This window comes from Lemur catta, chromosome 12 (genome assembly GCF_020740605.2).
Source record: "Lemur catta isolate mLemCat1 chromosome 12, mLemCat1.pri, whole genome shotgun sequence".
Classification (NCBI taxonomy): domain Eukaryota; kingdom Metazoa; phylum Chordata; class Mammalia; order Primates; family Lemuridae; genus Lemur; species Lemur catta.
In genome coordinates this window covers 52,971,020-52,987,013 of record NC_059139.1, presented here as the reverse complement: position 1 = coordinate 52,987,013, position 15,994 = coordinate 52,971,020, and the positions used below count along the sequence as shown (strand labels likewise).

The 15,994-nt window shown below is 38.3% G+C and overlaps 1 protein-coding gene across 5 annotated transcripts in view; it reads right to left on the bottom strand.

Annotated features, from left to right (window-relative positions):
• ATG10 (autophagy related 10) overlaps positions 1-15,994 on the bottom strand; it is a 241,068-nt gene that overhangs the window by 179,646 nt on the left and 45,428 nt on the right. The window contains exon 2 of one of the 5 annotated variants that reach the window (XM_045566131.1): positions 4,607-4,639. The exons of the other annotated variants lie outside the window; for them this stretch is intronic. The gene's annotated coding sequence lies outside the window, so the exon portion shown is untranslated. The remainder of the gene's footprint in view (positions 1-4,606; positions 4,640-15,994) is intronic. 5 annotated transcript variants of the gene reach the window in all.

Below are 15,994 nucleotides of genomic sequence, written 5' to 3'. Positions count from 1 at the left end.
TGGTTGGATAAAGGTGAAGTGCTGAAACACAGTCCAAAACTGAATATTCATCAAAAAAAGCTAATCATGTCCGTCTGGTGGTCTAGAGCTGGTATTATCCACTACAGCTTCATGAAACCATGTAATCACTCCATTACAAGGGATGTCTACTGCAACCAGTTGGACAAAATCATGAGGATGCTTACAATTAAGCAGCTGAGACTAGTCAATGGAGACAGGCCTCTTGCAAGAAAACATTTGACCACATGTCATACAAACAACACTGCTCAAACTACCAAAGGCTGGACTGTCATCCACCGTATTCACCAGACCTTGCACCAACTGACTACCACTTCTTCCAGGCTTTGGATCACTTCTTGCAAGGAAAAATACTCCATTCTCAACAAGCTGTGAAAAACGCTTTTCATGATTTCATCACCACTCGCTCTCCAGGCTTCTTCACTGCTGGCATAAACAAGCTACTATTAAGATGGCAACACTGTATCGATAGTTTATGCACACACTTTGATTAACTGTACTTGTTTGAGATATAATAAACTACATTTTTGATTTAAAATTGGATATTTCATATTTAATGACCTAATACAATTTAAAAAAATTCTAACTATAATGCAAAATACATCTCCTTTGACATCAAAAGAGATGAATCAAAGATTCCTGTGCCCCTATGTTATAAAATCTAAATTATCTGGTCTCTTTTCCAATGAGTTAAGATACAGATATGTCATTTTCAATATTACCTATAATTCAAGAAATTTTTATTTCCATGTTAGATAATTTCTAATACTATTTATTATTATCTATACGGAGATGTAAAAGGGGTTTTGACTCAGCCTGTATTTGGTAGTAATGATTTTCTTTTAAGTATCAATCTCTTAAGAGTCAAGATTAGTCTCTAAAAATTAAATACAGAAAAAGGAGTTTTTAGCATTTTGATTTCCCTTCAAACATTTACTTCCACAAAAGCAGGTCTTTCTCCTACGTTGTTTTAATTTAAGGCAGAAAAATATGTTTTGTTCTTCAATGTTGAAGAACGTTTTTCTAGAGACAAGCAAACACAAAAGCATGAGAACTGCCACCCTATGTCAGCCCTGCAGTCCATCTAGCTCAGCAAATGATGTTAACTCAAATCTCCCCTTGGCAATGAAGTTTTCCCTTGACTGTTCCAATCAACACTCCTCTCTAGCTTCCCTGCATTCTTCCTGTACTTACTATAGCTTAAAATTTAACATTTAACTCTTCTTTAATTTTTAACATTTGTGAGTTTTACTTCCCCCAATAGATCATAAGCTCAGCACCTAGGCCCCAGCCCCTGAGGGATGCCAGGGTCTTAACTACAGAACCCAGACTGCTGTTCCCTGTAAAAATCTGAGGCACATAGAGTCTGAAAACATCCTGGACCAGCGAAGCGAGGAGGATGTAAGAACAAAGGGAACCTTATTGTTTATCCAGTTCAACCGCTTGTTTTAGAGATAAGAGGGTGAAGGACTAAAGCACTTTTAAGAAACATGTCTTACATACAGCTAATTAATTAGGGGCAGGGCTGGAAGTGGAAAGCAGATCTCTTGACCTGAGCATTATTTCTAGTATACTAAGTAAATTCTGCCAGAGAGCAGTATCATGGCAGAAACATGCTTTTTGACTCTTGTGGACTGGTATAGGCCAGCACCTTGCACTTTGAGTAACAAGCTCAAGCAACTCAAGTGTGGTCTGGGGACTGGCAGCCACAATATTAGCTGGGAGCTTGTTAGACATGCAGAATCTCAAGCCCCATCCTAGACCTCCAGACTCCATATTTAAATCCCCAGGTGATTTTTGTGTACACTGGGAAGCACTGAGGCATGTATTGTAATCTCTAACTCAAAGAGATTGCAAACTGATAGCATTAACAGTGGTTCTCAATCTTGGCTACACATTAGAATCAACTGGGGAGTTTTCAAAATGCTGATGTTGGGGTCTCACCTCAGACCAATTAAGTCAGAATCTCCCCAGCAGATTCTAATGCAGCAGCAGGGTTGAGAACCACTGTACTTTTGCACTCAATGAAAAATAGAGTCAACCAACTAATCTGTAGCAGCCTCAGGAGAGAAGGCCACAAACAACTCAAGACTTTCATAAATACCCTAGCTCATTTGGAGTTCCCCAAATGCTAAAATCACCTCTGTTGATGCTCATCTTGGAGCTTTGGCCATGCTAATACTGCCTTTTAAGTCATCTTTACCACCATCTCAAACCCTACTTTCTGGCAACTTGCCCCCCTCTGACCTGGTCCTCAATAAAAGACATTAATCTTGTAACTTAAAATTGTTCCACATCCACCTATACTTCAGCTCTCAGGATACCTTGCTGCCTATCACCACAGAGCAGGTTGCTTCACTCTGTCATTACAGAAGAGAAATTAACAGAAAATGTCCAACTGTTATAACCCAGATACCACTAATAAAAAACAGAACACTTCCTCACAGCCAAAATTCTTTCAGTTATCTAAATATAATGCTCTTTACCTTATACCAAAATAAGGAATAAAGATTTAGTGAAAAAAAAATCATAAATGTGCTAGATGAAAATACTACAGAATATATATAATACATACCTTTTTAAATAGGATAAAACCCAGAATTCATAGAAGATTAATAAAGTCTACCACATGCAAACAAATTCTTAGCACCATAAAGTCAAAAGACAAATATCCAAAAGTGAAAAAAGATATGTAGCTCATATCACAGAAAAGGATTAATTAGAAAGACAAGATGGCTGACCAGAGACACCAGCTGCCAGATCGTCTCAGAAAGAAAGAAAAGTTTTAGATGAAAAAGAAAACACAAATAAGCAATCATAGATCAGGTGTAATTCTGAAGGAAAAGCACCAGAATCTATAAGTGATTCCACAGGAAGAAGTTGTGGAGCAGAACAAGAAGGAGCAAGACATCAGCAGAGGACAACCCCCGAGAGGCTTGGAGTCCAGTGAAAAGAGTAGGTGGAGTGGTTTGTTTCTCTCTCCCTCACCTCTCTGGCAGTCAGCAGGCTCCTGAGTGGCTAAAGAGCCTTTTTACCTTCACGAGCCCAAAAGCTGTTGCCACCAATGAACTGTGAGCTTCCTGAGGACAAAGCACCAGGCTGCCAGCCCCCTTGGGTCACTACCCATCACCATAGACCAGAGCCAAGACAGCAGGTGCCATATTGCTTCTCCACCCACTGTGCACCTTTGTCCTCCCCAGAGGGCTTCAGCCCCTCAGTTTTCATCTTGCTCATTCCCACATAAACATTTCCCACCTCTGGCCCAGACTACGGGAGTCACAGGGAGCCAGTGCGTCCCAGGGGATCTGTGTGACTCCAGAGCCTGGACATTCCAGGCGGGTTACCTTCCAGAGAGAGGAACAGAGACAACTACAGTGCTAGCTTTCTTCCATCTAGACTCTTTCCCTTCTCTTCCCTTCTCTTGCCCATGGCTGCCAAGAGAGACGATTAAGCTAGGGCTCTCAGGAGCTACTGATTCCCCTTGTTGGTGCACACATACACCACAGCAGGGATTCCACAGAGAAAGGGGTTCAAACCTTTCCTCCTAAAGACCTGCAGAGGACTAAGGGGTGCTCGGACTGTGAGCTTTCTGCTCACCGGCCCTCCCCGGCACTGCTTGCCTGGCTGCTCCATCACAACAAGGCATACCCCAAAGTGGAGGGACATCAAACCTGCTTGAGCACTCCTTACGCAGCTCCGGACCAGCATGCTTCTCCCTGGCATGGACAGGGATTGATCTTTGGGGACCCAGGGACAGGCCCACAGGCCAGATCCTGTACCCACAGGACTTGATAGTGTTGCTAGGGAGCACGGAGGGGAGATTTGTGAACTAACCTCAGGAGGCAAGGGAGCCCGCTTGGGCAGAACTGAAAAGAGAGCGCAGTGTGGATAGCCACATGCAGAAGAATAAAACAGGATACATATCTCTTGGCACTTACAAAAATCAATTCAAGATGGATAAAAGATTTAAATGCAAGGTATGAAACCATAAGAATGGTAGAAGAAAATATTAGAAAACTTATTGTGGATATTGGCCTAGGCAAAGAATTTATGACTAAGACCCCAAGAGTAATCACAGCAACAACAAAAATAAATAAATAAACAAATAAATGAGACTTGATTAAATTAAAAGCTTCTACACAGCCAAGGAAATAATGAACAAAGCAAACAGACAACCAACAGAAAAGGAGAAAATATTTGCAAGCTATACATCCAATACAGGGCTAATAATCAGAATCTACAAAGAACTCAAGTAAATCAACAACAACCAAAAAAAAAAAAAACCATTAAAAAGTGAGCAAAAGACATGAACAGAAGCTTTTCAAAAGAAGATAGACAAATGGCCAATAAACATATGAAAAAAATGCTCAACATCACTAATCATCAGGGAAAAGCAAAATTAAAACCATAATGAGATATCACCTTACCCCAGTTAGAATGGCTTTTATTAAAAAGTCCAAAAACAACAGATGCTGGCATGGATGCAGAGAGAAAGGAATGCTTCTACGCTGTTAGTGGGACTGCAGATTCATACAACCTCTATGGAAAACAGTATGGAGATTCCTCAAAGAACTACAAGTAGACCTACCTTTGATCCAGCAATCCTCTACTGGGTATTTACCTAAAGGAAAAGAAGCTATTTTATCAAAAAGACACCTGCATTCAAATGTTTATTGCAGCACAATTCACAATTGCAAAGATGTGGAATCAACCCAAGGGCCCACCACTTCATGAGTGGATTAATAAAATGTGGTACATGTATACTATGGCATACTACTCAGCCATGAAGACTGAATTAAGGCCTTTTGTTACAATTTGGATGGAACTAGAGAGCATTATCCTAAGTGAAGTATCTAAAGAATGGAAAAACAAACACTACATGTACTCACTGTTAAGCTGGAACTAACCAATGGGCATACATGTCCACAGAGGGATATAAAACTCAGTGGAAATCAAGCAGGGGGGATCGGGGAGGAGGGGACAGGTGAAAACCCACCTAACATGTATAATAAACACTATCTGGGTGATGGGCACATTTATAACCTTGACTCAAGCATAACCAAAGCAACCCATGTGACCAAAAACATGTGTACCCCCATAATATTTTAAAATAATTAAAAAAAGGATTAATTTTCTCAATATATAAGTAGCTTTAATTTCCTCAAAATATAAATAGTTCCAATAAATCAATAAGAAACAGACCAACAGCCCAATAGGAAAATGAGTGAAGGATACAAAGATAATTCACTAAAGTAGAAATACACAGAGGTAAAAATATGTTTGGTGCTAGCCATATGAAAAATTCAAATTACAAACTATGTAATAATATTTTTAACCTATCAGATTGGCAAAGATCAAAAAGTATGAAATAGGCCACACAGACAAAGATGTAGATAAAATAGGCAAGCACTCTCAAACACTGCCAGAGGCAGGGGAGTTTAAATTAGTATAATATCCCTGAAGAGCAAGTTGGCAAAACTATCAAAATTTAAAATGCACATACCTTGGACCCAGAAATGTTACTTTCAGGAATTTGTCTTACAGATAGAATCAGAAATGTAGCAAATAAAATTCATGCAATATTATCTATTAAAGTATAGTTTTAATAGTATAAGATTGGAAACAATCTAAATGTCCATCAGTGAGGATCAGTTAAATAAATTACAATATACCAAATAATGGAATGCTATGCAGCCACAAAAAACAATGAGTGAGTTCTATAAGTATTGATATTGAATAATAACCAAGATAGATCATTAAGTTTTTAAAAGTACAGAACAGTACATATATATGTACACTACCATTTGTTTACATGTGACTTCACATGCTCTATGTGCACTGAATCTATCTGGAAAGACACCCAAGACCCTGGTATCAGTGATAACCTTTGAAGGTTTGGGTGAGGAGTGTGGGAGGGTTAGAAAAGAGACTTACCTTTTAAATGTAGAAGCCCTTCTGTGTCTTTAAATAAATAACACTTCATTTTAAACAAAAAATTTAGTTGCCCTTTGTGCATATGCCTCCAAGCCACCGCATTGCTGCAATACATTCCAATCTTGAACTTTTAGGGAGAAAGTATCCTGTAGGCCTTATAGAACCTCAGAGAGACAAGCAAGTTTTCTAGTGCAGTGCTGACTGCATTTTGGATGGAGATCTAAGGATTTCCCAACAGAACATGTTTGGGTCTGCTTTCTTACAAGCATCAGGGCTATGCCACCCAGACGCTTGTTATGCCTGCTAGAATACAGCTACCCAAGTAATTATGGGGCTTCTGTTGCTGAATTTTAATAAGCTTTTAAAAATCTTCTCTAGAAAAATCTAAAAGAAAATGGGTGGTTATCCAAGGGTCTTGGCTCCACTTTGGAATAAAGCATTGCATGAAGGACTTAAAGTCAAGTTAACTGCCCAAAACAATCAGCTGCAGGAAGGGCTTCCCAAGTTCATCAGGAAGGAAGACAAATGAAGTTTCTAGGTCACTGCCAGCACTGATCAAACAAGGCCCTCAAAGTCACCGGAGCCCTGAGGAATATGCCAAACCTAGGCCACAGATCTCAAGTGATCGTTCTTTGCTGCTGTAGGAGATCAAACCAACACTACCAGTAGCTGCCCAAACTAATTAACCTTGAGGGTGAAAAAAAGAAAGTAAAAACTGCTGCTGAGAAGCAAAGTTTATACTAGATAGGTCAGACCTGAAACTAATATCTGTCCATTTTGTAAAAATCCAAAGTTTTAAGTAGTGTAGGAAGGTAATTTAAGTACTGCAGGAAGGTCATTGTTATGGATATAGAAGATCCCCAGGACACAGTCCTGAATATATTACTATGTCTCATCCCCCTCACACCCCAATAACACTGGTTTCAATTTCTGATTGTGTTACACCTTCCGGATGCATGTGTGGATCCTGGCCAAGGCTGACTCTGATCCCTCTGGTTATGCTGTATACAAAGGGGAGTTAATACAAAGAGTGACCAGATCCAGTCAAAGCAAGTCATGAGTAACTGCTGGCCTCTGGCTCATTTAGACAAAAATTCAAAAGACCAAAAACTCAAGAAACCAAGAACCCAAATGTGAAAGAAAATAATATTATAATATAGTTCATCTTTGAAAAAGAACTTTGTATGTCTCTAACTTTCCCCCTGGTCCTATAGTATTTTGGAGTTTATTAAACATGACACAGTCATTAATAGTCCACGCATACCTCAGAACTTTCTGGGGAAAGGATTGGAGATATACCTTAGACAGTAAGTTCCACCTGAGGAAGACAGGCCTCTCCTGGGAAAGAATCAGATCTTCTGGATATGTTCATCCCAATACAGGCGGGTACTCCCTTGCTCCACCACATGCACACTATAAGCCACGATTATTGCTTATATTTATGTGACCTAACTTGTAAATCCCTATGGAAAACATTTATTCACTAGCTGGGAATTCAATCATGCAAAAATATTGTGAGCATTAATCCTTCATTGGAGGTTCTCTTCCCCTGCCCAGCTTAAAAGAGCTTTCTTAGTGTGGTCATGGCATGAAACTAAAAGAGAATTTGTAGGATTTGACTTGCAATAGTCTCTGTCCAGCACCAGTCTGACATAGGATTATAGTGCCTTCTATCACAGCGCAGTGCTACAGTGAATCACACTTACATAAGCAGACTTATTACATACTTTTATTAGGTTTAAATTGCTAATCAACCTATAAACAAAGCACAGAGCACTAAATTATAGTCACTGAACAGAATCTAAATATTATAAATCTTGATGATATAAAAATAATAATATAATTAATCAAAAAACCCAAAGAAAGAGCAGGAAGGAAGGTGGGAGGTAGAATTAATACACTAAATTCCTTATCCATAATAGCAACAATCAATAGCTGTTGTCCAAAGATGAGAAACTAGGAAGTAGAAATGTGTTGTTTAAAGTTATAAGTATAACCATGAGAATAACTAAGGGATTATTCATCAATAGGAGCTCCATTAAACAAATTAAAATCATCCATATAATGGAATATTTCATAGCTATTAGAAATAATGAGATAATTCTGTACATGCTCACAAAGAAAGATATCAATGATGTAATGTTAGGTGGAAAAAGTAAGTTGTAGAACAACGAACCCATTTATGTAAATATATGTATACAAATGTGTATACATATATTTATATGTGCAGAGAAAACAAACTACAGAATTGGGTCAGAGGAGAGAAAAAACATTTTCATCTTTACTTCATGTATCTATATATTATCAGAATTTTTACAATGAAATCATGTATTATTTTTCCTTATAACAATAAAATAAAATAAAGCTGGGCATCGTGGCTCATGCCTGTAATCCCAGCTACTTGGGGGGCTGAGGCAAAAGGATCACTTGAGCCCAGGAGTCTGTGGCTGCAGTGAGCTATTATTGTGCCACTGCACTCCAGCGTGGGTGACAAAGTGAGTGAGACCCTTTAATTAAGTAAGTAAGTAAGTAAGTAAAAGAAAACAAAAATACAGACCAAATCCATAAAAAAGGAAGGAAGAAAACTTCATTAAAACTTTCCTTCCACTCTGTGATCAATATGACTCTAAGAACTATGAAATATTCCGGCAAACAAAGCTTTTCTCCCCTTTTTGAACCCACCCTCTAGTTGCTAAGCCAAAATGAAGCCAATACTTCTTTCCTAAGTTACTACCTAATTACAGCATACCTTCACTTTTCTGTTCAAGCAGACATTGACACCACTTAGGACTTTCAATTGTCAATTCCATTCAATAAAGACATGCTGAGAACTCCAGCCCTGTGCTCATTTGTGTAAAAAGTAAGTTTTCTTGCAATATTCCTGCTCCCTTTTCCTGGCAGGACTCTCAAACCTACCAAGTCACCCTTCTTTTCACCTCCAGCCCCTCCCTGACTTTCTAGGTGAGCAGTAGAACACAGCTTCCCCATCCCCTGACGCAGGACAAAGCACACCAAGGACAGCGGCTGCAAAGAATAAGGAGCAGGAACAAAATCAGCCACTTGTCAGGCTAGAAAAGAAGGTTAACCAAGGCAATATGGTGACCTTATTTGGGAGAAGCACACATGCATGTATGTTTACATACACTTCCACACCTGCTTATCAAACACAAGTTTTTTAAAAAGGATTACAGTTTAAACGATGCTAACTCCCTTCCCCTGCTTGGAACCAAAGTATCAACAGTTAAGTTTAAGATACAATAGTTCCATTTTCCTTATTAACAATGTCAACAGATATTTCCACAACGTTAGGTTTCACTATTAAGCATTTTCTTTTCCCTCTTTCATTTTTTAATAATATTTTGTTTTCAGGTTTTGCAACTTGCCCATTTTGAGTTTTCAATTTTCAATTCACAGATGTGGGACCTCCATGCGTGCCCTCATACTTTTTATTATATTAAACAATTTGGTATTGGCTCCCAGAACATTCCTGCTTATTTGTGCCAGAGGAATGGCCAATGGATGTTATAACGGTTTGGAGGGGATGTGGGGGCCTGCTGCAGAAAACTATCTTTTTTCTTTCTCTGTTCTTGCTTCCAATTTATGTTTGTAGAGATTTTATGGTATTTTGTCTGTTTGCTCTCATTGAAATGTTCTCAAAGGTTTAGTTTTGCTTTTCCAATATCACAGATAAAATAAGAAAAAAACTTACAGATGACCCAGTTCTGACCTTCCTCATCTTGATTTCTGGATTTAAAGTTACTCCAAATCTTATTCCTCTCATAAATAAATTATTACTTTTTAAACCATTGGCTTTTATAAGAGAAATTACTCAAGAGAATTAAGAGAGTAAAGTAATTTTATACTTTATTAATTTGAAAGAAATTTGATAGTACTGATGGTAGAAAAATTATCAGGGTAGCAAGTTGTCAAAGCACTATCCTTGCAAAGCAGTACAGATCATTTATTAACTTGCCCAGTTTTTAGTGGAATGAAAGGTGCCTGAGCTTAAGCAGTTTACCTGCTCAGAAAAGGATCCTGCTATAGGGTGGGAGGAAGGAAGGGGAGGGAGAAAGCCCCCCCCACCCCGATGGGCTTGATAAAGTACCACAAACCAGGTGGCTTAAAATAATGGAAAGTTATTCTCTCACAGTTCTGGAGGCCAGAAGTCTGACATCAATGTGTTGGCAGGGCCATCCTCTCTCTTTAGGCTTTAGCAGAGAATCCTTCCTTGCCTCTTCCTAGATTCTGATTGTTGCCAACTTGTAAACACATCACTCCAATCTCCGTATCTGTCTTCACATGGCCTTCTACCCTATTTGTCTATGTTTCTGTGCCCAAATTTCCCTCTTCTTCTAAGGATATGTCATTTTAGATTTAGGACTCACCCTAACCCAGCATGACTTCATCTTAATTTGATTACATCTGCAAAGACCTTATTTCCAAATAAGGTCACATTCATAGGTTCCAGGTAGACATGAATTTGGGGGGACACTATTCAACCCCGTACAGGTGGAGAGGCAGGAAGAGGTAGGAGAAAGGCAGCCCCACAGCTGCACCTAACCTGGAGATAGCTTGCCCAGGAGAATAGCCAAGGCAGGCAGGACAGAGGCGATAGCCAGTGCTTCAGAAGCTGTTCCAGCCTGAGGACGCTACATCAGATTCTCAGAGCTATTTCTGGAAACCAAAAGGGCTTTGACCAAGAATGAGGTGGAGGGTACTGACAGCTTTTAGAGAAGCCTGCATAGTAGTACAATCACTGCTTTTTATCCATGGAGCCTGGATAATGTGAGATTGAAGACTTTACTGAGGTCATTCTGCTTGCCAAAAAGAGCATTCAATATTCGCTACTTGGATCAATACCAGACACATGGCAAACGCCTACAGTCGCCAGAGAGGAGGGACAAGGAGGGAAGACAAGCAAGGAGAGAGGGAGGATATAAACCACTCAGCCTTTTTTATTAATGTAACAAAACTTTCTTGACATATTTCCCAGAATGAGTCACAATCTCTGCCCTCCTAGCCATTTTCATTCCAAGCCTGTGCATGTTTAAAGCTCTTAAACTGAATTCCCTCTTTTTCTGTGTCATCTATCAGAACTTCTGCTTCCCATAGCTTGGCATTAATAAATCTCAGAAAAAGGAGGAAACCTGTTGCCTCTGCATCAAGACAGCACATAGGTGAAAGCTAGGGAAAGGCAACGCAACAGCTGAAGGAGCAGAGGCACACCACCTCACCCCACGCCCAGGCTGCAAACCTCAGGGAGTCTTCCTTTTGTATCTCCTCGCCTTCATTTCCAGAGTTAATCAAGTTCTCCCATTGCTGTGTTCCTAACGTTAGGGTTGGAAACAGGCCAATTGAACTGATGATCAGATATTTAATAATGCCAGCCTAAAATTTATATTTGTTAAATTTACATTTCACATAAATGAGGAAGCGCAATGGTATCCTTCAAATATTTGTGTATTCTTCTAAATGTTTCTTTGGTCCTATTATGTGCCATAATAGAATAACAAACTAGATTCACCCTCTCACCTTAAACAACTAGAAAAGCAAACAAAAAAATATGAAATAGTGGTTTTCAGATATTGGACACAGGCTGTACAGGACAGTGATCTCTGCAACGAGGGAAATAAATAAGGTGAGCCTGACAAGTATCCCAGCTCCCTGCCTGAAGGAAGTTTCTAGACCACAGTCCTGGGATAAGGAAGCCAAATAGAGCCCCTGGTACCACTGCGTTGAGGAGACAGTTCAGAATTTGGGAAAACAGAGTGACAAAACTCTACGGGCAGAGTACAAGAGAGGCATAAAAAGAAAGAATTCTGAAGATCCTAAGAGGAGCACTCTTGAGTCTTTAAGCAGTGATCTGCACGTGCATGTGAGGATACTACCAAGTCCTGGCAAGAAACAGTGAAAAGAAGTAGGCAGAACAATCCTCAGAACCCAGCTGGCAATAGTTCACATTTCCACCAGTAAGAGTAGAAAAACATCCTAACTTGCATAGCAGTGAGCAGCATCCTCAGAAAAGAAATGCCTCAGAGGTGGTCCAAATCAGACCTAGTCTAAAGGCTGCTCAGGACCGGCCCTAAGAAATCAGCCCTTAATAGAATCAATACTGATTCCAAGGATCTTAACTGCATTCCAGAAAAAGCCCAAAAATATTTTAAGAAAAAAAAAATCCAGCATGCACAATGTTTGCCTTTCAGTACAAAAATTACCAAGCATGAAAAGAAACAGGAAAATATGTCTGACACCAGAAGAAAAAATCAGACAACAGAAATGGACCCAGAAATAGGCAGATGATGGAATTAAAGACCAGACATGAAAACAGCTATCATAAATATACTCTATATGTTCCAGAAAGCAGAGGAAAGCCTTAAAAAAAATACAATATCTGAACTAAAAAGTACACTGAATAGAATTAACAGCAGACTAGAAACTGCAGAAGAAAAGCTTAGTGAACTTAGCAATAGAAACTTTCTGAAATGAAACACAGAGAGAAAAAAATACCAACACTAAGTGGCCTGAAAACCATGTAATTGGAATCCTAAGTATCATTTTGTATTTTATCCAACTTTGAGCATATCAAGGATTTTTGGAGCTAATTAACCAAAGAACAAGTCACCTTTATTTTCACATTTCTAAGTATTAATAAAAATAAATGTATTTTACTTACTATACGATTAGACCTATTTTTGTATTTTTGTTTCTTTTCAAGAGTCTTTTTCTATTTTGTTGATTTTGAGCATGTGAAGCACTTATTACTCAATTACTCTAAGGTGTCTTACACTTGAAATATTCCAATGTGTCTTCCTAATTTTCAGGTACTACTGTTTTGACAACAAGAGGTAAATATGTGAAAAATGTCTCAAAAACACAATTCTTTATATAAATTCTAAACTTATTCATTTATTCAAAAATAATTATCCAATACTTATTATGTTTTGTAAACTAGTGAAGTCGCAGAGAGCAAGATACATAAAATCTCAGCCCTGGCAAGATTATATTCTTATATGGAAAACAGAAAACAAATACATAAACAATAAAATACATTATATAATTTAGGCAGCAATAATTTTCACAATGAAAACACCAAGAAGAAAAAAGTCTCTGCTCTCATAGAACATGAGAGAAATGAAGGAAGATAGACAATAAAGGAAAAATTATATAATATTATGTCATAGTGATAAGTACACTGAAGATCAAAATAGAGACCAGCTATTAGAAACATATGAAAAGAAGTCTTTTTCTATAAATAATCAGAGAAAACCTCTCGTAAGTGTAGACATTTACATAAAACAAGGAGATCTAAATGAAGTAAAGACGCAAGCAACACAATGACCTAAGGGAAAAGAATTCTGGACAGAGAGAACAACTCTGCAAAGGTCCTGTGGTAGGAATGAGTTTGGTGTATGTGAAGAACAGCAAAAAGGGCAATAGAGCCAGATCATGTAAGGACTTGCTGGCCATGACAAGAGAGCTATATTTTTATGCATTTTTATTTCAAGTGTTTATGCTAAAATTATTCTAAAATAGAATGCTTTTTCTTCAACAAATAAAACCACAGTGGGGAAAAAAATAATCTGTAGTTTAATCATACAAAGACAAGTCCAATTAAATTGTAATACATTTTCTTCTAGTGCATTTTTTATGCATAGCAATTGTTTAAAATTGGTCTTAACCATACTATAAATACAACTTTGTAATCTTTTTTCAAATAAGGATACTATGTTATAGAATTTTTCTGTTATACATTTTTTTGAATATCATTTTTAATAGCTACATAAAATTGCATATGGGTGGTTATAAGAGTTCACAATAAGTGCATTCACTATTGTTAACATTTTGATTCAAATAATGTGTAATCTAGTGAATAGTCTTTCCCCTCGGAATTCAAACAGTACAATTTTTGAGTCAAATATTGCTATTTTTAACATTTCTGATGTATGTTGCCAAGATCTTTTCAAAATCTGCCTTTCAATGCCACCAGTAATGCATGAGAATGCCTGTTTCACTGCACCCATGCCAGGACTAGTTTTATCATTCTGGTTGTTTTATAAATCTATACAGTTTGTTTTTTTTCTTTGCTAACTTGATATGTGAAAAGCTATATTTCAATGTTGCCTTTATTTTGCATTTCTTTTATTAATAACTGTGGCAGATTAAAGAGCACTACAAATTCTTTGACACTCCCATCAAGAGGCCGAGTGTGTTTTCTTTCCCTTGAACATGGGCTGGCCTGTGACTATTTCAACTAATAAAATACAGGGGAAGTGACCCTCTGCCAGTTCCAGGCCTATCCTTAAAAAGGACTGGATGATTCTGGCTTGGCCTTTCAGAGCCCTGAGCAGTTATGTAAGAAGTCCAATTACCCTGCTGGAAAGACCACATAAAGAGGCCCTGGGGCCCAATGTAAGACCCTAGTTCACCCTTAACAGCTGTATTCCCCAGCACTGGGCATGTTAGTAAAGCCTCTTGGGCCCTCCAAACCAGCTCAGCTGCCAAGTGAACACCACCAAGTGACTCCAAGCAACACTACATAAAGCAGAAGTATCATCCAACCAAACCCTGGCTGAAGTCCTGACCCAACAAATCATGAGATTTAACAAAATTGATTGTTGTCTAATGGGGCTTGTTTTGGGTTAGTTTGTTACAAAGCAAGAGATATCTGAAACATGAATTGTATATTCTTTTCTGTGAATTATCTGCTTATGCAATACACATAAGTTCATTTATCTGTTGAGGTATTAATGTTTTTGATAATATATTTGAGTAACTATAAATATACAAGTCTTTATCAGTCATTTTAATGCATATTTCATGACATATTCACTTTTTAATTTTGATTATAGCTTGATGATAAATATTTTAAGTGTTTTTAGCATTTCATTTCAAAGTTTATGAAAGTCTTTTCCTATAGCATTCCTGCAATTTGTAATAAAACTGTATAAATGGATTAACCTTTAATCCATTTTGAAATAAATTTGCTTACAGTTTATCAGAGAAAAAGATCTTATTGATACTTCCAAGTTCTCTCTTAATTCCCTGTTTCTTTCCTTTTTTTTTTTTTTTTTTTTTTTTTTGAGACAGAGTCTCGCTTTGTTGCCCGGGCTAGAGTGAGTGCTGTGGCATCAGCCTAGCTCACAGCAACCTCAAACTCCTGGGCTTAAGCGATCCTACTGCCTCAGCCTCCCGGGTAGCTGGGACTACAGGCATGTGCCACCACGCCCAGCTAATTTTTTCTATATATGTTTTAGTTGGCCAGATAATTTCTTTCTATATTTTTTTTTTTTTTTTTTTTAGTGGAGACGGGGTCTCGCTCTTGCTCAGGCTGGTCTCGAACTCCTGACCTTGAGCGATCCACCCGCCTCGGCCTCCCAGAGTGCTAGAATTACAGGCGTGGGCCACCATGCCCTGCCTCTTCCCTATTTTTATGACAAAGCAGAGATAAAGTGGTTCATGGAATGAATAATACTGCTAATCTATGTAACGTTCTATCCCTAATTACAAAGGAATGAATGTGAGTATGACTTTCTCCAAAATCTTGAAGGGTGCTTGTTTTCTGGGAATTAAAGTAGAAGAGATCTTAGATAAATTGGGGCTAGGGGAGTGCAACCTCATCATAACTGAAATAAAATCAAACACATATATTTTAACACAACATTAAGATCTAGTTAAAAAATTAGACAGCTTTATATGAAAGACCTAGGCCTTCACAACTTTGGGAGGCCATATGATAGCAACAACAAAATCTTGTAACAATGTTACAACATAGCTTTTGTTTGGAACAATTTTGAAAGATGGAACTGACCCAAGGAACCCACAACAAGACTGAAGCATCCCTGGGTATTAGATACTTCTTGTGCAGCATTTCAAATGTGACCTTTCAGCCTCACATTTTACTCTAGCCACTGTTCCCAAAACTACTCCATGGAGGCTTTGACCAGCTTCACACAGGTGCAGTTGGTCAACCCTCATGCTGTGGCACCTCCATTCTGGCTGTGGAAGCCCACTCTTACTCTACACTTATGTGGTACATATGCAT